General features: G+C 43.4%; 1 long non-coding RNA gene across 1 annotated transcript; it reads left to right on the top strand.

Annotated features, from left to right (window-relative positions):
• The first annotated feature begins 19214 nt into the window (after window positions 1-19214).
• On the top strand, window positions 19215-24614 carry LOC138841603 (uncharacterized). Its single transcript, XR_011376463.1, has 3 exons — window positions 19215-19253; window positions 23755-23929; window positions 24545-24614. It is a non-coding gene; the product is annotated as an uncharacterized lncRNA (long non-coding RNA).
• Window positions 24615-26188: the final 1574 nt, after the last annotated feature.

Consider the following 26188-nt stretch of genomic DNA (forward strand, 5'->3'; position numbering starts at 1 on the left):
ATGGAATTCAAAGGGGCCTGCAATCCAGGCATTCTCTTTCCCTCTTATCCCTCCCAGTGCTCCCTGGCTTCCATGAGTTGTTCTGCTTTGTCCTGATTGCCTGAAATCTCTTGACACTGAGCAAAATAAATCCTTTCTCCCTTATTTGGGTCAAGTATTTTGTTATGGCAACAACATCAAAACATATGACTAACACAACCTAATCTGCCTCTTTTCCTTCTATTTATTTATTTATTTATTTATTTATTTATTTATTTATTTATTTTTGCCAGTTATGGGATTTGCACTCAGTTACTGAGCACTGGCCCTGAGCCTCTTTGGGCTCAACCAAGGTTAGTGCTCTACCACTTGAGGCACAGTGCCATTTCCAGCTTTTCCTGAATAGTTTATTAGAGTAAGAGTTTCACAGACTTCCCTTCCTGGCTGATTTGAAACACATCCTCAGACCTTAGCCACTTGAGTAGCTAGGATTATAGGTTTGAGCCTAGCTACCTTCCACCTCTTCTTCTTCTTCCTCTTGGTTCTTCCTCCTCTCTCCTCCCCTCCCTCTTCCTCCTCACCATGCTAAACAAATATAGGCTTTACCACTAAATGAGACACCCAGCCATAGGTTGCCATCTTTACCCAATATAACAGCTGACTTTAATGGGTTGCTGACTATATAGGCCAGGAACCAACTCACCTTTTGCTATGTGAACTTGCTAACAGACCCAAGAGACAGGTAATGATTACCTTGGCCATTGGAACACAGAAAAAATGATCACCCAGGGCCAAGATCACAAAACTGTGGGTGTTGTGGATTCCATGATAGAGGAATGTGAGGGTATGGGGCTGGGAATGTGACTTAGTGGTAGAATTCTTGCCTAGTGTGCATAAAGGACTGGGTTCGATTCCTCAGAACCACATAAACAGAAGTGGCACTGTGGCTCAAGTGGGAGAGTGCTAGCCTTGAGCAAAGAGAGGCTCAGGAACAGAGCTCAGGCCCTGAGTTCAAGCCCTAAGACTGGCAAAAAAAAAAAAAAAAAGAAAGCAAGGAGGGTGAGGGTAGGGGATGACAAAGGCTACACACACAAATGGAGTATTATTTGAGGGTGAGCAAATTGGAAAGGCCAGGATAAAATTGGAAAGGATAAATTGGAAAGACCAGGATAAAAGACCCAGCTCTGGCATATACTAATTTGTGACATCAAAGACAAGTCATTTGAATTTGTTTGTCTCTATTTCTATATCTGTAAAATGGGGATAATCACAGCCCTCATATCTAAGCTTCCTGAGTAGCTAGAATTACAGGCATGTGCCACCAACACCTGGCTAGTGATGATGAATTTTAACATATTAGTTCTGCTAGACTGTAGTACCTCATTTTTGAGGCAAACATCAGTATATGTTGCTATGAAAATATTTTGGATGTGATTACCATTTTAATCACATGGGTAAAGTTTAAATGGGTAAGTCCAAGTAATTTTAAACTTTGGGTAAAGAAGAGTGATTACCTTTCCTAAAAGGAATGGCCTTTACTCAATGACTCGATAAATTTCAGAAGGAAGTTGAAGTTACCCAAATTCTGTCACTTAGCTGCAAAGTAGAAATTCTACCTGCGTTTCCAATCTACAGATTAATGATGCAACATGAGTTCTTGTTGAGCTATCAGGCCTGATATCCCCCAATCTACATATATGCACATGCATGTATATACACATGTATGATACACATGCATATGTAAATTTCCCTTTAGCTTATTCTGCCTCAAACTAGTACTGTACTTCTTGAAATACACCTTCATTTCCAGGTTTTGACTGGTGTGTGGGAGATAAGACTTTCTGGCTTTGAACCATGATCCTCAAATCTCAGCCTCCTGAATAGCTCAAACTATAGGCATGAGTCACTGTCATATGACACATATATGACATCTTGGTTCTGTTTCCAGAGAAATCAAAGACACTGGCTGTTCTTCCTTCATGTGGACCTTATACTCAGCCCCTCCAGGAGCTCAAGCCACCTAGTAGGAAGTCAATATATACCAAGGATCTGGGTCAGGCCTGGGGTGTCACACAGGATGCCAGGCTTATTCCCTGGCTGCTAGCAAAGGAGGTTCTGACAAAGGGGCAAGAAACTATGAATTTGTCTTGGGGGATGGTCAGAAATCTTTTTCTTTTCTTTTTTTTTTTTGGTGCCAGTACTAGAGCTTGAACACAGGATCTGGGTGCTGTCCCTCAGCTGTTTTATTCAGGACTAGCACTCTACCACTTGGGCTCCTGATCCATTTGAGGCATTTTAGTGGTTAGTTGGAGATAAGTCTCACACTGGCTTCAACCAAGATCCTCAGGTATAAGCCTCCTGAGTAGCTAAGATTACAAGCATCAACTACCAGCACCTGGCTCAGATAGTATTCTTATTGGTCATATTAATTTCATTTTTAGCTGTGTGGCTCTAATCAAGTGGCTTAATCTCTCTGACTCCTATTTCTTTTTTTTTTTTTTGTCGGTGGTGGGGCTTGAACTCTGGGCCTGGGCGCTGTCCCTCAGCTCTTCAGCTCAAGGCTAGCACTCTACCACTTGAGCTACAGCGCCACTTCCTGACTCCTATTTCTTGATAAGTGAAATGAGGATTTTAAAAAAGCAGAATACTTTGTGGGGGTGGCTATGGATATTAGATAGGATAAAGATAAAACAAATGAAATATCCCTCTCTCAAATACGGCAGTTATTAGTTATCAGTATTTATTATTTGTCATTACTTGGGCTGGCCTTGAGCTGAGAAGCCTTCTAAGGTGCAAGGTAGATGAGAGAAGTCCCACTGCCGCCTCTTCCCTGTCCTACCTCACTGGCCCCCTTTGAGGTCACCAGAGGCCCCTGGCCATGATAAATGTCCCATCCTTATAGGCTGACTTGCTGCCAGAACTGACTTTAACCACTAGTGCTCTGGCTGTATGTTTGAGGAAAGTGGCTAAATGCTGCTGGGGACAATGGGGAGATAGCAGCTCAATCTAGACTATGGTCTTTGAAGGTTCCCCTAGACAATAAGGAGAAAGAGAGAGAGAGGAGAGGGAGAAAGAGAAAGAAGGAGGAGGCTGCTCCACAAGCTGTTTAGTCTATTAATCGTGGTGCTGACAGTCTTTTCTGGCTGGCCCAGGGCTGCCAACTGGGCTGGAGAGACCAGCCCTTCCTTTTCCTGGGGTGCTGATGTTGTAGGTATTTTTGTTTGTTTGCTTTTACATTTTTCCTGGCTACCACAAGAACATGGGATAGGAGAAAGATCAGATTGGAAGATTTTAGGAATGTCACAGAAAGGCTCGGACTCCAGGGAGTGGACAACCATCTCTGCCTCTTCTCGTCAGCAGAGGTCCTTGATGTCCTTAGTTTCTTAGTCTTCACAAGAGAAGCAAAGGCTAGCACTTCCTTCCCAGGGCCCAGCCCAAGGAGGATTCAGTAGGCCTGAACTAAAGTACAGCAGGGGCTCTATAAGGAGAATCTGGCATTCAGCACCAGCCAGACAAATGGTTAAAGAACTCAAGTTTGGCTCCTGGCCCTCTGTAGGTTCTCAGATACCTAGCAGCTTCTATTTCACTCAGCTCGTGGAAATAGTTCTTTCCTTCCTATCCCTCCCTCCGTCTCTTCTTCCCTTTCCCCCTTCCTTCCTCTCTTTTATTGTCAGTCTTTGGGCTTAAACTCAGGGCCTAGGTGCTGAACTTTTTCTCTCAAGAGTAGCTTTCTATCACTGAGACACAGTTCCAATTCTGGTTTTCTGGCTAGGGTTACAGGTATGAGTCACTGATGCCCAGATCTTTGTCCCCTCCCTCCCTCCATCCCCCCCCCCCAACTCTTTCTGTTTTCTTGAACTCAGGGTCTGGGCACTGTTCCTGAGCTGTTTTGTTCAAGGCTGAAATCCTACCACTTGAGCCACAGCTCCACTTCCAGATTTTTGGTAGTTAATTGAAGATTGGAGCCTCACAGTGTTTCTTGCCTAGGCTAGCTTTGAACCGAAATCCTCAGATCTCAGCCTCCTGACTAGCTAGGATTACAAGTGTGAACCACCAACACCTGGCTTAGTTGTCCTTTTCAAGAACTATAATTGCAGGCAGAGTAGTTAGTGCTATACTGAAACACCAGCCAGGCACTGTGAAAAGGACATACATGTCTCAACTGGCCTAGGATCAAACATTATTAAAACCATTCACACTGGGGAAACTAAGCTCACTTAAGCAGATTTATCTAGAAGACTCAACAATGAGATATACAAGCCATTATGTCGCAAACGAACTTTACAACTTTGGGGGGAGAGGGGGAAGAAAGATTGAGTGGGGGGAGGGAGGAGGATTAGGTGGGGGAAGGGGGGGGAGGATGGGAAGGGATGGGAAGGGGAAACAAAGGAGGAGGCTACAATGCTTGATAAGAAATGTACTCAATATCTTGCCCATGTAATTGTAACCCCTCTGTACAGTATTTTCACAATTAAAAAAAAAAAGAATCTATGCCTGATGCCAATGGTTCACATCTATAATCCTAGCTACTTAGGAGGCTGAGTTCTGAGAACCATGGTACAAAGCCAGCTTGGACAGAAAGGTCTGTAAGACTCTTATATCCAATGAAGAATTAAAGAGCAAGAAGTGGAGCTGTGGCTGAAGTGGCAGTGTGCCAAGCTTGAGAATAAAAGCTCAGGGACAGCATCCAGAGTCCAAGTTCAAGGCCTACTAGTGGTGCATGTGTGCACATGCATGCACACACACATAAAGCACACACACACACACACAGGACACAGAATTTCTCTAGCCTGTTTTTCTCTTGGGTCACATGTGTTGCTCGTAGGAAAGGTACTGGGACAGGGGCAGAGATTAGTTGTCCGATGCCATTGACTCACCAGAAATTTTTCTCCTCTGTAATATGGAAATGAGGATATCTGACTTATATGGTTGTTGGGAGCATTAGATGAGCTAACAATAAAGTGTGTGTGTGTGTGTGTGTGTGTGTGTGTGTGTGTGTGTGTGTGTGCGCGCGCGCGCCAGTCCTAGGGCTGTCCCTGAGCTTTTTTGCTCAAGGTTGGCATTCTACCACTTGGGCCACTGGTGCACTTCCAGCTTTTCTGGTGTTTAATTGGAGATAAAAGTGGCACAGGCTTTCCGACCCTGAGCTGGCACTGAACCACAACCATCAGATTGCTAGCCTCCTGAGTGGCTAGGATTACACATGTGAGCCACTGGCTTATGGCTGCAATAAGGTTTTAATGAAGGAGAGCTGGTGAGATTCTTCAGTACCTATTTCATGTGACCTCCTCTGAGACCCCTAAAGTACAATCAGTGGGAGACTCTGCCTTCAAAGCACCAAGAGGAGTCAAGACCAGCCAAGTAATGCTGCATTGACAAACAGCCTGGCATTTTTTCTACTCACAATATGAGTTCAAGGTGAGTCAGTAGGAGCTTCTGTTCTTCTTATGAGGGACAGAAGTCACTGAGCAGAGTCTCTGCTCTGACACACTTCCCTAAGATCACAGGCAAAGGGAAATGAACTCAGACTACACACTGACATGTTGTAATCATACGATTGTGCCTAACCATGAAAAGAACAGAAAGGTATAAGTCTACCATGTTTCAGCCAACCATCAGTCAAGTCTGACCCTGCTACATGAATTACCCACTTCCCATGGGACCAGGAAAAATCCCCTAAGTAAATCTGAAATGTCCTACTATATGAAGCAATTCAAGCCTGCATAGACTTGCTGAGATGAGAGAGTTGAAGCATGTGACTGAGCAGAAAAATGCTGATCAAAGCCAGGTGCCAGTGGTTCACATATGTAATCTTAGCTACTTAGAAGGCTGAGGTCTGAGAATCCTGATTCTAAGCCAGCTCAGGCAGGAAAGTCTGTAAGAGACACCTATCTCGAATGAACCTCCAAAAAGCCAGAAGTGGATCTGTGGATCAGGTAGTAGAGCACTGGCCATTAAAAAACTAAAAGACAGCGCCCTGGCCCTGAGTTCAAGACCCCCCCTCCCCCCCACACACACAAAGAAAAAAAAAAGCTAATTTAGTCCAAGTGCATGTACACATGTAAGTTTCAAAGAGGCAGAAACAAATATGATCACAGTTTTGAATGCAAAAAATACCAAGTCCCATCAGTTCAGAGGAGAGTGGAATGTATGTTCCCTCAGGGAACTGCATTCTGGGATATTTTGGGGGATCCTTCTACTAGGATACCTCTATACTTCTTGTGAGTCAAAGGCGGCAAGTTCTTCAAGAACCAGAAACTCACCTTTCACCCCAATCCAAGGGACTTGAAGTTCTAAGAGGATCTTTGCATTCACTCCCCAAGGAATCCACAGGATCTGAGAAAGAAAGAGGATGGGGAAAGCTGGATAAGGAAAGAGAAGCAGGGAGGCCCAGGGGTCTCTGTGAAAATGGGAAAATGGGAAAGGGACTGACCTGAGTAGAAACAACAGGATCAGCAGGTGGGGATGAGGGAGGGGAGCAAAGATGATGAGGGAACCAGTCCTACAGAAGGCATATGGGATACAGGCATATGTGGAAAGAGTACTCCCCAGAAAGAGAACACTGGTGGTAGAGCGCTTACCTTGCATGCCTGAGGCCCTCGGTTCGATTCCCCAGCACCACATAAGCAAAAAGAAAAAAGCCGGAAGTGGCGCTGTGGCTCAAGTGGTAGAGCACTAGCCTTGAGCTGAAGAGCTGAGGGACAGTGCCCAGGCCCAGAGTTCAGGCCCCACGACCGAACCCCCCCCAAAAAAAAGAAAATAAAAAGAAAGAGAACACTGGACGAGGTCAGGGGACAGGAGAGGGCAGCAGAAAGGAGGCCAGATAGTAAAGTATGGAAATTTGAAATAAGAGTCCCAGAATGGGGCACCAAGGACCCTGGGTTCTAATTCTGACTACTGAGTGGTCAAATCTCTGTCCTCAGAGCCTCAATTTACTCCATCCGGGAAACAAACAAACCAAAAAAACAGGAAGAAGCACCGACTTTTCTGGTGCTGCCTCTGAGGACATCGACCAGAAGAGGAGGGAAAAGGAGCTGCAGAGTGGTGTTGGGTAGGGGAGAAGGCCGCACAGCACCAAAGCATTCACCTGACCGGCTATGGGGACCAGCACAGCTCCTGTCTCCCCGCCCCCCCATCCCACCTCCCGGGCCACGAGGTGCCATCGGCCTGTTGCTGGTGGTCTAGAGCCCACAGCCCCAGGTTGGGTAGAAAGACCAGGGCCGCCAGTACCAAGGCGCCCGTCTGCAGAAGCCCCTACTGCTTCTGCCAGTTCAGAGCCAGTCACCATCGCCGTGCCCCATCTGGCTCCGCTGACCCCGGCAGCCCCTGGCCCCGAAGCCCTGCTCCACACCCACCACAAGACCCCGGGTCGCGGAAGCCGCAACTCACCAAACTCAGGCAGCCGCAGCACCATCCAGGCCCCAATTCCCTAGCATTTCCGCCTCTCCCCAGGATGTAAGCCAGAAGATACCATTGACTCACTGCCATGGGGGGGGGGGTTGCAGCTACCAATAACAATGTTGGGCCCTGAGGAGCCATCAGATCCACGATTCTGTATTCTACAATTGCTAGAAAACGCCTATATTTGTTGACCTCCGCCTCTTTTTGGAATGTTTCAGTATGTCCGGATGCCACCTGAGGGTCCGACCTCAGAGATACCCCCTCCATCGCTGCAATAGTGTATCCTGCTCCTCCACTGATCCCCTGCCCACCAGGCGGTGAGAAAGCAGATTTGAGTTCTTGTTGGGCGCTGAAATGGTGCCGGCTACACGCTGTTGAGAGGCCTCTGTTTGGGCGTGGTTGAGTGCGCTTCAGAATCCGATCCTGGCCTCCTTCTGCTGCTGCTGGGAGGGAGTCCTTGGGCTTTGCAGATAGTGGTAGATCCCTGCCATTCCCAGCCCCTGGAGTCTGGGACTCCCCACTCATCTTGGCAGGGCCCTGAGGACAACCAGATCTCATTTGACCCAGGCATCGCAGTGTCTTTTGGCATTCTTCCCTCCTCAGATCCTCAGCCGCTCCCACTGCCTTTCCTGGGGCAGCCCATAGCCCTCCAGCTCCACCCAGAGCTGAGCTCCTTCCAGCCCTAGAGTTCCCACCAGAATAGCTGGCCACTCCCACTCTGCCCAGGTCTACCTGCGCCTGCAGAGAACCTCCTCTACCACTAGCCCCAGAGTTATGAACTATCACCTATATAGGAGTAGACACCGTATTGCTCCCTAGCCCGTGGGCAACATGGCCCCACTAATCAATCTCTTTACAACAGTCCTTGTCCTGTATGTGCCTGCCTCTGCATGGTTCCCTGGCATGGCCAGAATGGATTCTTTCAGTGTCCTGTGCGGTGAAATGAGGCCCACGCAGTAATCCCTGTGCAGTTCTGCCCACAGGTCTTAGGTTTCTTTGTGTAGAAGATATTAGATGTTGGGTGTGTTCACTCCCATAAGTAATCCAGACTGCAATCAGAGCCCACCAGCCTGTGACACCTATCTGCCATGCCTAACAAAGTGGTGGGGAGGTAACCCAAGCCTATCTACAGGCTCCTTCCTCACGCAGGTCTAGTCCCACACATATCCACTGGACACTCAGCACAGGCTGAGCCCTTCCCAAAACCTCAGATTCAGGGTTTGTCTCCATTCAGCCCTATTTGGCAAGCCATCAGCCAGCACCCATGTGTGCCAGACTCTGTGCCAGGCTCCAGGAAGATGTGCAGGCAGTTCAAAACCCTGGGAGTTGAAATGGGGGTTGGGGACTGAAACATTAAACAAATATGCAGTTACCCAAGACAGTGAAATGTGTGCATCACTGTGGTAAGGGCTCTGAAGAAAGGCTGGACCACAGAGAATTTGGGTTTCTTGCTCCAGTACTCATTCCTTAACTGTTTCTTCCAACACCCTCCTCTCTGGCATACTCCACAGTGCCCTCTTGATTCTCTGCCTCTCCAGCCCAACCACTGATTCTGGTGACTTACCAACCCCAGCCCTAGACAGGCATCCTGATGACTCTCACCTCCCATTTCTTCTAGCTCCAGGCCAAACAGTAAGGGGTCAGTTTTTCTCACATCACAGCTTGGTCTTAACACCTGTAACAAAACTTTGAAGGCTTGGGTCACCTTGGCTGAGTCTGCATTTCTGGGGATGACATGCAAGAGTTAATCAAACTGGGCAGTGGTGGATCATGCCTCTAATCTTAGCTACTCAGGAGGCTCAGTAGCTAGTCCATGTAGCACCCTCATAACACCTCTTCTCAGAACTGACCCTACCCACAAATTCCCATAGTGTATGTAATGTGACCTGTGACTGCCCGTGTGACCCATGAAACTACCACTAAAATTTTGTTTAAATTCAGCCTATACCTGTCCATGGCTGCTGCTTCCATTTTTCCTTGGAGCAGGCCCAGCAGGTCTGCCCCCTCAATAAAGCCTTGAACTGTTCTCACGCACCTTTTATTTCTTACAAATTGGAGTCTCAGGCACTAATCTGACTTCAAGCCTCCATCCTTAGTTCTCAGCCTTCTGAGTAGCTAGTATTATAAATGTGAGCCACGGTTACCCAGCAAATTTGCCTATTTTTTGATACCTCATGGATGTGGAAACATATAGTTTTTTATATCTAGTTTAATTTACTTGCTATATTTTATAGATTCTTTCATCTTATTGCTCAGAATGTCATTCCTTTCTAAGATTCAATAATATTCCCTTGGATGGATTTACCACATTTTGTTTATCCATCAGTGGACATTTGGGTTGTTTCTACATTTTCACTATAGTGAATAACGTAGTCAATAACATTATATGTCTCTTATATTAAGCAGACTGATGTAACAGAGTAGCCAAAGTCATCCTTTCATAAGAAACTCAGATGACCTTTGGGGACCACCTGTGGCTTTCCTTTACATTAACTATCCATGAGAATCCTTACAGCCTGTGAGGCCTATATGGTGTGACCAACTTACATCCCTGAGCTAAGCAGCCCAAGTAAAGCTGAGACCTTAAGATTTTAGCTCAAAAACCTCTCCACCATGGGAAGGTAAACTGAGGACCTTCCCAGACTAGGCACATTGTAACTACTGTATCCAGTAATTACTGCTTGAGCAAAGTATAGCAATCAGAAAGGAAAGTATTTAGAATCTCTCCCCTTCCCATCTCCTCTTCTTGCTCCCTAGATGATTTTGAAGTAATCTGGATTTGAGGTTTGTTTTGTTTTGTTTTTATCTTCCCAGATTCACTGTTTTTTGTCTCTCTTAGGGCTTGAACTCTGGTCCTGGGCACTGTTCCTCAGCTCTCAGGAAGTAATCTACCACTTCAGCCACAGTACCACTTCGGTTTTTCTGGTGGTTAATTGGAGATAAGTATCTCATGGACTTTCCTGCCCAGGCTGGTTTTGAACTGTGATCCTCAGACCTCAGTCTCCTGAATAACTAGGATTACAGGTGTGAGCCACTGGTGCCTGGCCAGAGTCACTTTTTGATCAAAGATGCACACCAGCCAAGTCTTCCCACAATAGGGAATCTGCCCTAATAACTGAGCCCCTATCTGGGACCTCTTTCATCACTTTTGCAATATAGGATGCACCAAGCAGGGGGAGGGGCTTCTTGAGCTTTCTTCTCCTCCTAGAGAAAAGTCTACTTCCAGGGGGAAAACAGAGTTGACCATGAACTAAAACTGAACCAGAACTGCTGCTTTCAAGTCTGAGCCTTCCTATGTGACAGTCATGGGCATTAAATGAGAATATATAATAAGGTGTTCCCTGGCCCTGGTGGCTCACACCTAGAATCCTAACTACTCAGGAAGCTAAAGTCTGAGGACTGGGGCTTGCCCTTAGGACCTGGGACCTGACCTTGAGTCCAGGCTAGCACTCCATCACTTGAGACAAAGCACCACTTCCAGCTATTGCTGAGTTGTTTACTGGAGAGTTTCATGGACTTTCTTGTCTGGGCTGGCTTTGAAACATGAACCTTAGATATCAACCTCCTGAGTAGCTAAGATTATAGCCAGGGCCTGGATAGCCCCCCACCTTGCTCATGCCATAGCCTTATTCTCTTTCTCATTTGGAAGCAGCCACACACCCTTTCCACCTTGTCATGAGTTCATTCCATCCCTAAGGCTTTCACCCTAGCTATTGCCTCTGCCTGATCATTTCCATATTGCCCCTGAAGCTGGCTCCCTCTCATCCTACAGGTGTTGGCTTCAATGCCACTTCTTTACAGAGACCTTCTTTGTGTGTGGATTCTGGGATTTGAATGGGTTTGATCTCAGGATTTGGGCACTGTTGCTTAGTTTTTGTATCTCAAGGCTGGCATTCTACCACTTGAGTTCTCACTTATGACTTATTGCTAGTTACTGGGAGATAAGAATTTCGCAGACTTTGCCCAAGCTGACTTTGAACCATGATCCTCAGATGTCAGTCTCCTGAGTAGTTAGAATTACAGCTGTGACTCACCATCACTCAACTCACAAGCACTCTCACCTGCACTGTTTATCTTGCTATGGGTGCTTCATATAGTTGTTTATATACTAGATTTCTACTGGGCTTCCCCAAATAGATGATCAGTTGAGACTTTGATAGGTGCCTTGTCTGCTCCTAGACTACATTGTGAACCATTTGCACTTGACATGTATCTGATGAATGGTGAGATTCTCCTTCCATAGTCACCTTGCTATCTCTCTGTCTTTCTGTCTCTCTGTCTTTCTCTCTGTCTCTGCCTTTCTCTGTCTGTCTCTGTCTCTCTGTATGTCTCTTTCTGTCTCTCTGTCTTTCTGTGTGTCTCTTTCTGTCTCTCTGTCTCTCTGTCTCATCTCTGTCTCTGTCTCTGTCTCCATCTCTGTCTCTGTCTCTCTCTGTCTCTCTCTCTTTCTCTCTCTGTCTCTCTCTCTCTCTGCCCCTCAGCCTTGAACTCAGGGTCTGGGCACTGTTCCTGAGTTTTTTTTTGCTCAAGTATAGCACTCTATTACTTGAACCACAGCTCCACTTCCAGCTTTTTTGGTGGTTAATTGGAGAGAAGAGTCTCACAAACACCCAGGGCTGGTGGCTCATACTTGTAACCCTAGCTACTCAGAAAGCTAAGATCTGAGGATCATGGTTTAAAGGCAGCCAGGGTATGGAAGTCCATGAGACTCTTATCTCCAATTAATCACAGAAAGAGCCAGAGTGGCACAATGGCTCAAGTGATAGAGTGCTAGCTTTGAGCAAAAGGATCTTAGGGACAGTGCCTAGGCCCAGAATTTAATGCCCAAGCCTGGCAAAAAAAGTAGTAGTAGTAGTAGTAGAAGCTCACAAACATTCTTGCCCACACTAGTTGCAATCATGATCCTTAGATCTCAGTCTCCTGAGTATCTAGGATTGCAAGCATAAGCCACCATCATCCAGGTCCCTTTTTATTTATTTATTTTAACAGAGTGCTTATTCATGGACTCTGTCCCCAATTTTCCATCTTGTTGTTAGTAACTGAAAAAGTCAACCAGAGGAATGGTAATGAGTGCAGGCCTTCAACCTTTCTGGTGTGGATACAAAAACCTTTTCTACTATGTGTCCTTGCCTTGGCTTTTTAGGTACCTTCAATGGTAATGCCATTCATCATGGAACCTCAAGCTAATGAGGCCAAAGCCTTGAGCCACGGATTGTGAAAGAATAGATCTACCATTCTAGAGGTGCTGGTTTATGGGCCAGCATGTTTTAAACACATTGTATTGATTGATAATTGATTGTGTGTGTGTGTGTGTGTGTTGGTACTAGGGCTTACTCTGTTGCTTAGTTTTCTGCTCAAGTCTGGTGTTCAACTACTTGAGACAAACTTCTATTTCTGGCTTTTTTGTAAGGTTAATTGGAGATGAGTCTCACAGGCTTTTTTGCTCAAGCGAAAAACCACCCACTGGTGGCTTGTTTTAATATTGTTTAACAAACTGCTGATTCACAAACTCAGTCTACAGTTTCCCATCTCATCACCAGAAACCATTAGCCCCCATTTCTTTTTTTATTTTTTATTTTTTATTTTTTGCTGGTCATGGAGCTTGAACTCTGGGCCTGGGCACTGTTCTGAGCTCTTCAGCTCAAGGCTAACATTCTGTTCTGAGCTCTTCAGCTCAAGGCTAACACTCTACCACTTGAGCCATGGCACCCACTTCCAGCTTTTTCTGGGTATGTGCTGAGGAATGGAACCCAGGGCCTCATGCATGCAAGGCAAGCACTCTACCACTGAGCCACCTTCCCAGCCCCTAGCCCCCATTTCTTTATCTTCCAAGTGAGGATGATTGTAATGGTATTATTTCCAGGCTGGCAACAGAGAGATCTGCTTAGGCAGAAGCTGTAAGTATGCCAGGAGCTGGTGGCTTAGGCCTGTCATCCTAGCTACTCAGGAGGCTGAGATCTGAGAATCATGGTTCAAAGCCATCCAGGGCAGGAAAGTCTTTCAGACTGTTACTTCTAATTAACCACCAGAAAACCAGAAGTGTTGCTGTGCCTCAAGTGGTAGAGCACTAGCCTTGAACAAAATAGATGAGACACCACCCAGATTCTGAGTTCAAGCCCCAGGATTGGTGTGAACATGAAAGACAATGTGTGTATGCACCCTCTCTCCACCAATCACACACTGGAAAGTAGAGAAGTGGAGGGAGTGGCACCAGAACATCCAGACACATGTCACGAACCAATCAAGCTGGGGCATTGCCTTTCCCTTCTGGAATGCGTGGGGATTTCCTTTCTAGCCTCCAAATCAGAGTCACTCTTCCACTGCAATTCAGATTCTGGATAGTGTCTACCTGAGCCAGGACAAGTTCTTTCTTTCCTTTTCAACTCTCTCCAGGAGCTGGTGTCCACCAAAGCTGGTGGGAACATGTTGAAATGCTTTAGCTTGGGGGTGATTTCTATTCCAAATGCTCACTGGATTTGAGTTGTCCAGGAACTGCCAGGCTTGATTTTGAGCAGGTGACCAAGCCAGCTGGGCTTGCTTGGTCACTGATATGTAGACTGTTGTTTGCCACTCAGGACTCTAGGTCAGCCCATGGGGAGGAAGAGCAGCGGTGGGCCTCCTGGCCCAATCCATGACTCTACAGCATCCTCTCCTGGCCAGCCACAGAGTTACAGGCACTCTTGTCTGGTTCTGGTTTCATAGTTTATGTTTCCATTCCTGGGGCTTTAAATCAGGGTCTGGCCTATTCTTGAGTGTTTCGTCCTCATGCCTAGTGATCTACCACTTGAGCCACAGCTCTACTTCCAGCTTTTTAGTTGATCATTTGAAATAAAAAAAATCTCAGACTTTCCTGTCAGAGCTGGCATTGAATGTTATTTCTCAGCTCTCAGCCTCTTGAGTAACCTAGGATTGCAGACATCAGTCACCACCACTGGCATCCAACTAATCCTAGCTTTGCTCCTCACTGGCAGAAAGACATTTGGAAAATTATTTAACTTCCTAGTCACTTGTTGGAATGTTGAAAATGATTTGTTTTTGTAATGCTGATCCTAGGGCTTGGTGGTGTCCTTGTGTTTTTGTTTGTGTTTCTTTTTGTCTTGTCAATTGTGGCTTTAACTCAGGGCCTAGGCACTGTCCTTAAGCTTTTCTGTTCAAAGCTAGTTAGTGTTCTACTATTTAGAACCACAACTTCACTTCAGGGTTTGTGGTGATTAACTGGAGATAAAACTCTCACTGACTACCCTACTCTGGTTGGCTTTGAATCCCAATCCTCAGATTTCAGCCTTCTTAGTAGCTAGGATTACAGGCACGAGCCACCACCATCACCCAGATCCTTGAGCTTTTTTTAACTCAAAGTTGGTGCTCTACCATTTGAACCCCAGCTCCACTTCCTGGTGTTTGGTAAGCCCCATGACTGACAAAACAGTCTCATGGGCTTTCCTGCCTTGACCAGCTTCAAACCACAATCCTTTAACCTCAATTGCATGAGTAGCTGGAATTAAAGGAATGAGCAACTGGCACCCAGTTTTTATGTTTCTTAAACCAAATTAAGTCACTTTCCAACCCCCAACCTTTTTTTAAGAACTTCTGTTTCAGAATAAAAGTCAAATTCCCCACCATAGCCTGAGGGGCTCCACCTTAGCTAGTGGTTCTCAAACTCCTCAAGAGAGCTTGTTTGAAGCAGGAATGTGTATGTGTATGTATATCCATTCTCTAACCCCCACTCACACTAAAGTGTTAACCTTCAAAAATAAAGCTTTTCTTTTTTCTCATTGTTACATCTACAGTGTCTACAACTAATAAACACAATAGACATAAAAGTAATGAACCAGACACAAATATATGCATTATTAAAGTCCCTGAAGTCATAATGAATTTCCCAATTTTTATTTAAAGCATGTACCTACATATACCAGAATTTAGCAACTCAACAAACTTCAACCGTTCCCATGGTATAACCCCTGCTTTCACTGTATATGATGTTGGTATAATTTGTGGAGGGGAAGGGAAAAAACAAATCGTTAAAACAGGGATACAGGTGGACCCATTGCAACAATGAGATGTACAAGTCGTTATGTCAAAAAACAAATTTTACAACTTGGGGGGGGGGTTGAGGAGGATTCGGTGGGGGGGCAGAGGGAGGATGGGAAGGAATGGGAAGGGGAAACAAAGGAGGAGGCTACAATGCTTGATAAGAAATGTACTCATTATCTTGCCCATGTAATTGTAACCCCTCTGTACAGTATTTTCACAATAAAAAAAAAATAAAATAAAAAATAAAATAACCAAACTTCAAGTAGGATAAACTCAGAAATCCACACTGTCACATTGTAATTAAATTGTTGAAGACAGAGAACCTCCAGAGTAATACACACAACTCATCATACACAAGAGATCCTCAATGAGATTATGACCAATTTCTCATCAGAAACGTAGGAGGACAGCAGACAGCAAGAGCAACAAAGTTAAAGTGCTAAAAGTAAGACTATCATCCAACCTTTCCAAAAGAAGAAAACCTGGACACCAGTAGCTCATGCATGTAATCCTAGTTTCTCAGGAGGCTGATATCTGAGGATTGCAGTTCAAGGCCAGACTGGTCAGAAAAGTCCCCATGAGACTCTTATTTCCAATTAACCACTCAAAAACCAAGTGGTAGAGCACTAGCTTTGACCACAAAGAGGCTCAGGGACAGTGTCCAGGCCCTGAGTTCAATACCACACCTGACAAAAAAATAAAATTAAAAAATAAAAAGAGAAAAACTTTCCTCAAAAAATGAGAGCTGAGCTGAGTACCAATAGCTGGGGGCCTGTCATCTTAACTACTCATGATTCTAAATTTTGAAGATTATCTCCAATTAACCACCAAAACAAAACAAAACAAAAAGCCAGAGTAGAGCTGTGGCTCAAGTGATAGAGGACAGGCCTTGAGGGAAAAAAAAAACTTAGGCATGGCATGTATGCCCTGAGTTCAAGTACCGGGACAAGCCCTCTCCCCGCCCTGAATCTTTCCCAAAAGAAAAAGCCAAATAAGAGCAAAAAGGTAAAAAATGCAATCTTAGTAGCCCTCTCAAACACACAAAAATAGAAATAAAAGCAATGAAGTGAGCATGCTGGTAAATCTAAATAAGGCTTTATTGTTAGAAAACAACAGCTATGGGGGCTGGGAAATGGCTCAGTGGTAGAGCGCTTGCCTTGCATGCCTGAGGCCCTGGATTCCATTCCTCAGCACCACATAAGCAAAAAGAAAAGAAGCCGGAAGTGGCGCTATGGCTCAAGTGGTAGAGTACTAGCCTTGAGCTGAAGAGCTGAGAGACAGCGCCAAGTCCCAGAGTTCAGGCCCCATGACTGGACACTCCCCCCCCCCAAAAAAAATCCAGCTATAAACAATAACTAGTTACATATTGTTGTTGTTATTGGTTGTGGGGCTTGAACTCTGGGGCCTGGACGCTGTCCCTGAGCTTTTCAGCTCAAGGTTAGTGCTCTACCACTTGAGCCACAGTGTCACTTCCAGTTTTCTGGTGGTTTATTGAAGACAGGAGTCTCATGGACTTTCTTGCATGAGCTTGCTTTGAATCATGATCTTCAGATCTCAGCCTCCTGAGTAGCTAGCATTACAGGTGTGAGCCATTGACCCCTGGCTGGTTACATATTTTTAAAAGAGAAGTTCTATGTTTCAAATGTAGAATCTCTAGTTTCAAACTAGATCCCTCTCACTAGGCAGAGGATCTACCACTGGAACCCACTCCCCTAGACCTTGCCTTTCATTAATTTGAAAATATCAACCCACTGCCTCTTGATTGCAAAGCAAGAATCATATGATAAATTATTTTTCTCATAGATGGTATTATCTGCCAGTAACTCCTAGTGGAAGTGGATATTTCCACCACCAAGTGAAGTGAGAGAGAATAAAGGCCCAGTGACCCAGTGGTCCCAGTGCAGGGAATCCTGCATAAAAGAAGAGAAATGTACATGTAAATGATGGAAATCCACAGGAGGTAGAGAAATGCAGCCTGCACCTGGCTTCACCTCCTGACTTTCCCTTTCCCATGCCTGGTTGAATCCTTCCTGGCCATATTTATTACAATGTATCCTTTCTTAGCAATACCTCCTGTACCTCAGTTATAGGTTTGAAGTTTCTCTTATTCTGAGAGTTTGTTTGCTTTGTGGTTTCATCTTGTATATTCTTACAGCCTTTTACTTTTTTTTTTTTCAAATTATACAAGTTTCTTTAAGATTTGCAATGGGAGATGCACACACAGTAAAATTATTGCTACAAAATCCAATCTTGCCTCTACAAAATTTGAGATATAGATTAAACAGTATGAAAGATAATCACTTTAATTGTCCTTGAAATTACAGTTTACAATGTCAAAATACAACATATCATGATTTTCCTTAATCTCCACCAATTCAAACATCATAAATTAGCATAAAGCTCTGAAGGTTCAATAAACTTATTTCTCTAACCCTAGAAATTAAAAACCCTGTGTGGAAGTCTAAGTTGGAAATTGCCTGTTCAAAAAAATTTATGATTTTATTACAGCTGCATAGTGTCTGTTCTTCTAGTAACCCACAGGCAGAAAGTAACAGTTTATTTATTCAAACTGCAAATGAAATTGGATAAGAAAAGTAATTAGCAAGCAAAAAAATAATGGAAAAGCTCCCTAAAAGCAGTTTCAAAATTATATGGGCTTTCAGATCCTTAGAAAAATAACACTTTATTTTTAAAAAGCAGGAAAAGGAAAAAGAAAGGATGTGTGCATGTATTGTGTATGCAAGCTGCATAAATGTATATTAGCTTTTAAAGCAACATTGAAAAATACTATTGTTTCTTAACTTTGCAAATAATCTAAAAATCTTAACATAACGTTAAATAGTCTGTTTAAATTGGGACATTTATAGCTCAAAATGTAAACTTTTAAAATTAAAGATAGAAGCCATGTTAAAGGCACGTATCAGTTATCCTAGCCATTAAGGATGCTGAGATGTGAGTATCAAAGTTCGAAGGCAACTTCAGTAAACAAACCTATGAGACTTTTTATTTCCAATTAACCAGAAAAATAGCTAGAATTGGAATCTTGACTATGAGTTCAAGAACTAGTACTGAATAAATAAATAAACAAGATGTCTATATCAAAGATAGACTGAGTGCCCTATAGTTTGAAATGTTAGCAATAGATTTTAATATAACTTGAAGATTTTCACAATTATTACACAAATTACAAAGCTAAAACTTGTAAGAAACAGTCATACATCAATGACTATGTACATATTAGTGCTGCAGCCTTTTACTTTTAATAAATCATTTCTTCAAGTGGTGTGCCAGAGATTTTGAGTTTTTTAAAAATAAAATCGTATGGCATCAAACATAAAGAATCAGGGTTTAATTTTTTTAATCTGGATATCACTCTGGTAGTCTCTTTGATAAGCTCTGGTGTGCCTAGGACTTCATTGTGGTGCACCACGGATTCACACATTGTTGGACCAAGTCCTAGGACCTACCCACAAGAAAACTGAGGTCTTTGCACTGGGAGCCTGGGGTGTGTCTGTGCAGGAGCAGATCCTAGGATCCCATGGCCCTGAAGAAGGAGAGAGGTGCTTGGCCACTGTCCCAAAACATTGCCATGGTGATGAACATAGTCATCCACCTTGACCTATCTGAAGTCATTGACAACAGTCCTCAAGGTCTAAGAGCTAGGCCCCGGCTGTAATTGGCCCATTCTTCCCTGATGTCACTGGGTCCAGCTGGATTGGTCCATTTCCTCACTGATCTCACATGCCATTGTGAGGTCCCTGCAGTGGTTCCAGAAGGTAGGTAGTTTCTGTGCAGTGCTGAGATCTCCTTGGATGACTACTGGACTAAGTCAGAGCTAGGTTGATACTTTTTTAGCTGGGGAGGGAGGTTTTGTGTTGTGTGGGTTTGGGGATTTCTGTTATTCTGTAGTTTAGATTGTGCTAATTTCAGTTAAGATATACTACCACTGAATTGATTTAGCTGTTTCAATGATTTGATACCCAACATATTGATTTTGCTAATTTTAATTATGATTTGCTACCTGCTGTATTTACTTAGCTAAGTATAGTTAAGATTTACTATGTATCATATTTAAGGAGCTAAGTTTAGTTAGGGTTGATTCCCTGCCATCCCATAAAGAAAATGGAGTCAAATGACAATGGATACACTACATTCTCCTCCAGGGAAGATGAGATCTTTGCCAGTCAATACCATGTACAGCATGTACATTGTCTATGGCAGCTATGGGGAAGTGAAGGCCTATCTGCCTCACAGACAGTGAGGTAGCAGTAAAAATACTGGAGAGAGACTACCACCGTATGCTGGTAGAAAATGAAGTGGATATTGTTAAGGCTCTGAATCACCCCCACATGATTAGGGTGTTCCAAGTGATCCAGGGAGAGAAACATGTCTACCTGGTAATAGAAATGGCCACCAAGGGAAACCTGCAAAAGTGGATCAGAGCATCATGCCACCTATTTGAGAATGAATCTAAGTTTCTGAAGCAGATAGTAACTCCTGTGCAGTACTTTCATCTGAATAGGATGGCCCACCTTGACCTAAAGCCTGACAACATCCTACTGGATGAAAATGGCAATACTAATGACTTTGGGTTAAGCCCGAGGATTGCCCCAGGGCAGTTGCTCACAGAAATGTGTGGTGCCTACATATTCCACGCCCCTGAAACCTGAAACAGGTTTCAAGGTGGATCTCTGGGGCCTGGGCACCAGCTTGGTTTTTATGATTACAAGAAAATTCCCATTTAAAGGGACCACTTCCATCCAGCTATGTATACCAATTATACAGGGCAGGTATGATGTACCATATCACCTGACTGCAAAAGGACATAACATCCTTTCACAGCTGCTAACTGTAAACCCACAGCAGAGGCCAGATACACACCAGGTAATGGTTTGATAGAGTTGAGGAAGGCTGAGTGTGTCCAGGTGAGCCACTGTCCAACAAGTTAGGTCCGACAATTGTCACCAGAATGTGTTTCATGGGATCCAACAAACTTCAGACCTACACATTGGTACTACAGAGAACATTTGATGAAGTGATGGCCACTTACTTTCTGATAAAAGATGGCTTAAAACAAGATAGTGCCAGCCCTGTGAAACTAAATCAGTGCACCTGCTGTGTTCAACCATACCCAAATGTCACAAACCTTCCCACTTTTCTTGTAAAGAGATCAAGTTTAACATGACCACTTCAGTCTCTTCTGCCAATGTGCAGCGAGACGCAGTGCCGCCTCCCTGCCATTCCCCTCTGCTTCCTGCAGAGGAGCTCCATTCCCAGTATCTCACACCATACTTCAGTGGCTGCCCTCAACTGCTTCTCCCTCCTGACGAGCTATGAAGAGACAGCTGTAAAGCAAAAGCCCTGCCCTCTGCAGAGCCCCAGGATGAGAACAGAGTCTGCAGGGTTAGCAAGAGACAGGGCTGCAGTGAGCCTGGAATAAAGCTTAGAAGATATGGGGTCTGGTATGCCAGAGGAGGCTGTACAGAAAGTTCATACTACTGTGTTCCCAGCATACCTAGCAAAGACTGCGGCTCTTGCCTTGGGAACAGAGATAAAACATCAGAGGAAAATGCCTTTCCCTCTGAGCAGCCTAAGAATGATAGCAGAGACTCTATCTCGAAAAGAAAATGGGGCAAGAGGGAAGTGGTTAGCAGGATAGTAGTCCCTGCTCTTCACAGATGGTGCTGCTGTCTGCGAACCAGGGAACAGAACAGTTACAGGGAAGGCAGAGAAGAGCCTTGAAAGACGTCAAAGCCATTCAGAGCCAGAAGCCCTATCACTGACATACGAAGCTTCTCACACACCCATCTGGAGACAGCAGAACAACCCCAGCCCCAGGGGGTTTGGAAGAACAGGGTCATGCAAGAGAAATGAGCCTGAGTCTCTGAACACTAATAACCCTATTAGAAGATGGCTCTAGTCACAAATTGTACTGCCTGAATACACTTAAAACTGATTTTCTTAGGGAAAACAACGTGAAAGTCTTTCAAAGACAAAACAGGAACAATCATTATCATAAGGAAATAATTGAGGTCAAACTGTCTGTGGTTGCCTAGAAATGCTGTCCTCTAAAGAGAGGACATCCTTAGAACACTTCGGATGAATGAGAATAGCTTAGAAGTGTTTGTCTTCTCACTTTAAAACTAGCTAAATGACTTCAGCTTTTAAGCTTGAATTCTAATTTTACTTAGAGTGTGTAGACAAATCCCTATTCCCTTTGTTTAGAAATGTATGTGGTGTAAATCTGTGTATTTTATAAACCTATGAATCTATGAATACTATAGTCTATAATAACCTGTAAATGTATTCCCTTATGTAACTGTAACCTCTCTATATATCACTTTGACAATAAAATTAAAATAAAAAATCTGAATTCTAGAAGTAATAGTATAAGCATTATGTAACTCTGTTCTTAAAATCGAGAAAACCCAACTTTATTTGCAAGCAACAGAGAGAGAAAGAAGAGAGAGAGAGAAAGAAAGAAAGAATGAGAAACCAGCATCAATTGCTGCTGGTGAAGATCTTGAATTCTGCACCTCCTCTCCTGTGAGAAAGAGACTCACGAGTGATTACCACTGCCTGTGGTCACGCCCCCATCACCATGACTAGGCACATAACACAAAGGAAATAAGAAAAGTCAATAACACACATTTCCCCAAGGCTGCACAGCCCAAGGGATCAGAGCATGAAGATGCATCTTAACATAGACTGTGAATTTTCAGTTCTAGACAAATGACCGCCCTGGCAGAAAGAAAAACTAAAGGTTTTTGTTGTTGATGGCAGTGGTGGTTGGGGTAAAGTTTTGGTAAGATCAGCTTGGTTTTACTTTGACCTTTTTCGCTTTGTTCTTTTCTCCTTAAAAGAAATTCTTCATTTTTCCTTGTATCTTATGAAATAATTCTTTGTTTTTTTTCTATTTTCCAAATTATATTTTTCATTTTAAAATATTTTTCCTCTCTCTATCCATGCCCGCTCCATGTCTCCTAGTCACAGAGCTTGAAGTCAGGTCATGAACACTGTCCCTGAGCTCATGTTAAGGCCAGTGCTCTACCTCTTGAGCCACATTTCTACTTCTACTTCTGAATTTTTTGGTGATTAATTGGAGATGAGTATCCTGGACTTTTGTTCCCAGACTAACCTCAAAACTCAAACCTCAAATCTCAGGTTTACAGGCATGATCCACCTGTGCCCAGCAGCTTTAGATGCTTTAATTTACATGTAGGGCTAGGTGCTGACTCTGAGCTTTTATGCTCAAGACTAACTCTAGCACTTGAGCCACATCACTTCAGGTTCTTTGGGGATGAGTTAGAGATAATAACCTCAATGTCTTCCCTACCTTGGTTGACTTTGAAGAGCCTCAGATCTCAGCCTCCTGAATAGAGGAGTACACGTGGGAGCCATGGGTGCCTGGCCAATTAATAAGTCCCCAAACTACCTTGAATACTTTAGAATGACAAACAGTTTTCTACTGCCTGGATTTCAGACACACTGCAGGTTGTAAGGGAGGAACAAGCTGTGTTGGTGAACCAGGAATACTTGCTCACGGTGCTAATGTATCAGAGAAACTATTCACTGTGAGGTGAAATGTGATTTACTCTTTGAATCAACTAAATTCCTTTCTTTCTAGTCTTTTTCTTAATAAAGCACTTCACTTCATTGTTTTTCAATTCCAAAAAATTTAAACTTAAATTTATCCCTTCTTTGAGAATTGATTACACAATAAATGAGTTTCCTCATTTGTGTGCCTGTTTTCAAGGGCCTGATATGGGTCTTGTGTCCTGTTCCACCATGGCTCCTCCTGAGATGAGCTTCCTCAGGAGAGTCAATGATTGTGTAAAAGATCTGATAAATTGACAGGTGTTATAGAGGAGTCTGGGTGGACTCAAGTGACTGGATGAGATTGTACTCATTTATACATAGCACTGATTTAATATTTCAAATGAATGAAATGTAATCTTATTTCTTACTACAAAGCAATATATATACATTTACATAGTATATATATATATATGTCTGTCTTTGAAAGAATTGCAAACTTTATTTTAGAACTATATGAAACTCAAGAAAAGTAGAAATTGGTAAGGTTGATATTTCAAAGTAGAAATTGGTAAGGTTGATATTTCAAATCAAGTAAACAGGTTGTATTTTATTTTACTTTTTTGCATGTCAACTTTATGCTTAATTCACACTGAAATTTTCAAAATCAATGAGAGTGCATTTCAAAAGCTGCTCACTTTTGGCCATTTAAAAAACTTTTATAAGCATGTATTAGTATAACATGTGGTTCTGGGATTTATTTTTTCCACATAAAACTATCCATGATAAACTGTCTGCCGGCAGGTATTCAGTGTGAAACATTCCATGATGACCTGTCACCACAGTGATGAAATGAGGCATGTCTTGCCTTCTATTTCAACTGTCAATCAGAGCCACGTGTCACATTTGTGAGTAGTTGGGACATTCTATTTCCTGTAAAAGTCCTAAGAGATGGGAAATCTGAGAAGCCACTGTAGAGGTATGTACATACTGAGGTTCTGAATGCTGCTTTTATCCATGGGACTGCTCTATCTTAATCTATATTCCTCATTTTTTACATTCTGTAATAGTTTTATTTTTTTTAATCTTTTTTTTATTTTTTTTGCACTCCACGTGGCTGGGAAAGAGATGAGAGAGAGAGGAAAGAGCTAGAAAAGAGCAGAAAGAGGGGTAAGAACAGCAGCACTCACGTGGTATTCAGGTAAGAGGTAGGTTTATTCAGTAGACCTGATGGGACCAGGCAAGGTTGGCACTCCACGTGGCTGGGAAAGAGAGAGGAAAGCGCTAGAGCAGAGAGAGCTAGAAAAGAGCAAGAGCAAGAGAGAGAGAGAGCTAGAAAAAGGCAGAGAGAGCAATAGTTTTATTTTTTTAATTTAATTGCCACAATGATGTACAGAGGGGTTACATTTATATCCATAAGGTAATGAATACATTTGTAAATGTTACAAAATTTCATTAAAATATTCAATTAAGTTATGAAACTAATTTTTAAAATATTTTAAATTCTAAATATTGTAGTTTTTCCAATGTAGGGTTTGTAAACATCTTGGAAGAGAAAAGATAACAGGGAACACAAGTACTCTCCCTCCAACAGGTGAGGGGACTCGTGATACTGAATAGAACAATGTCAGAATTTGAGATGTGGGTTAAGGAGTAGAGTGCCAAGCTTGAGCATAAAAGCTAAAGGACACTAAAGCATCATGAATTGAAGGCTAAGTATCAGCACAAACACAAGGAAAAGGTGAATATATTAATAAAATTCCATGAAACATAGGTTGTATATCTTCTTCTTCATGTAGATGTCCTTAGACATAGTAATCCAGAAGTTTGGGATGGGTTTTCAGGGTATAGTGACTGAGAGAGTACTGATAACTTAGTCCCTGTTAGGCAGATAATGGTGTAGTGATGACAAGGAACTGGGTTATCAGGATAGTGGAGTGGACACGGGGTGATGGAGGGAAAGTAGCATTAGTTTGTGCGAGTTATGGACTGTGAGAGTGAATGTGTATCTACAAGGGAGATCAACTTCTGCTCTCTTGTCCTGAGGCAGCTAGTGAAGGTGAGACTTACTGAGCTCCTGGCTGGTGAGGAGGACCTGAGAAGGAAGATGCCTGTCCTCAGCTGCCCTTGTCCCTTACCTGTTCTTTCACTCAGCTCAGTAATCACCAGAAAGTTGTCACCATCCTCCAAGCATCAGTTCAGTAGGACACAAGGCCTCTGTTAATTAGTTTTAACTGCTCATCAGGGATGACCAAAGAACAGTGAATTCTTGGAACAGACATCAAGTGGCAATTGGTTTGGGATGTTCTGAGTTCTGAGCCTTCTTAGGTGCCAAGTAGAACAATGGTCACACGTGGGGTCACCTACTGGTCAGGAAGGTTCCCTAGAGACCTTTGACTGAGAAGATGCTGAGAGAGGATTGTCACAAGTGAGCACCCTCTCATGTCCTTCAGAGAAAGTCTATTTATAAGAAGCTATCCTATTTTTGGTCAGGAATAGAAAGGTAGAGGCATTAGGCACAGGTTCATGATTTGAACCTTTCCCTGGCTCAAGCTGTCCCCTAGAGCATTAGTATTCCCAGAGTCACTTTGTTACAGAGGATTTAAGACTAAGACTTGCTCTTGGTTCTGGATTCCATGACATCATGTAGAGGAATCAAGAGTTGGGGGAGCTCTGTATCCAGCACCCAATTAGATTCTTTTCTCATTACCATCACTCAGGAGTGTATTGAATCTGAGGAAGTGTTCAAAATCTCTTACTTTCAATTCTTGCTATGATCTTTCCTCAGGGCTGGGTTGAAATCACAGGAAACAGTAGATGTTCTCTATGACTTGCAAATTATTTAATCACATAAAGAAAGTAGACTTCAGGCTCACCTGTCTTTCCCCATGGTTAACCAATTGGAACAACATAGGCAGACAACTCCAAACATGGAACTTTGCATAGATTCCATATTCAATTTGATTCCAGGACACCAGGACTCAACCCTTTGATTCCTGTCACCTTTTTCTCTATCTGATGTGTTATTTCCATGTGAACTGCTCTCAGTGAAAGTATTTGCCCACATAATCACTCTGTGATGTTTAAGCACTTGCCACACTGGAAAAATCTTCATGTTAGGTTAATTAGGTAGGTGATCAATGAGAACACCACATGTTATTCAGGCAAAGAGCAGTTTATTTCTGAACTTCTGGTTTAAGGCCAGTTTGGGGATTCCAGGTGGCTAGAAATGGCCAAA

Source organism: Dipodomys merriami, unplaced genomic scaffold, assembly GCF_024711535.1.
Source record: "Dipodomys merriami isolate MVZ:Mamm:240054 unplaced genomic scaffold, mDipMer1.0.p SCAF_323, whole genome shotgun sequence".
NCBI lineage: Eukaryota > Metazoa > Chordata > Mammalia > Rodentia > Heteromyidae > Dipodomys > Dipodomys merriami.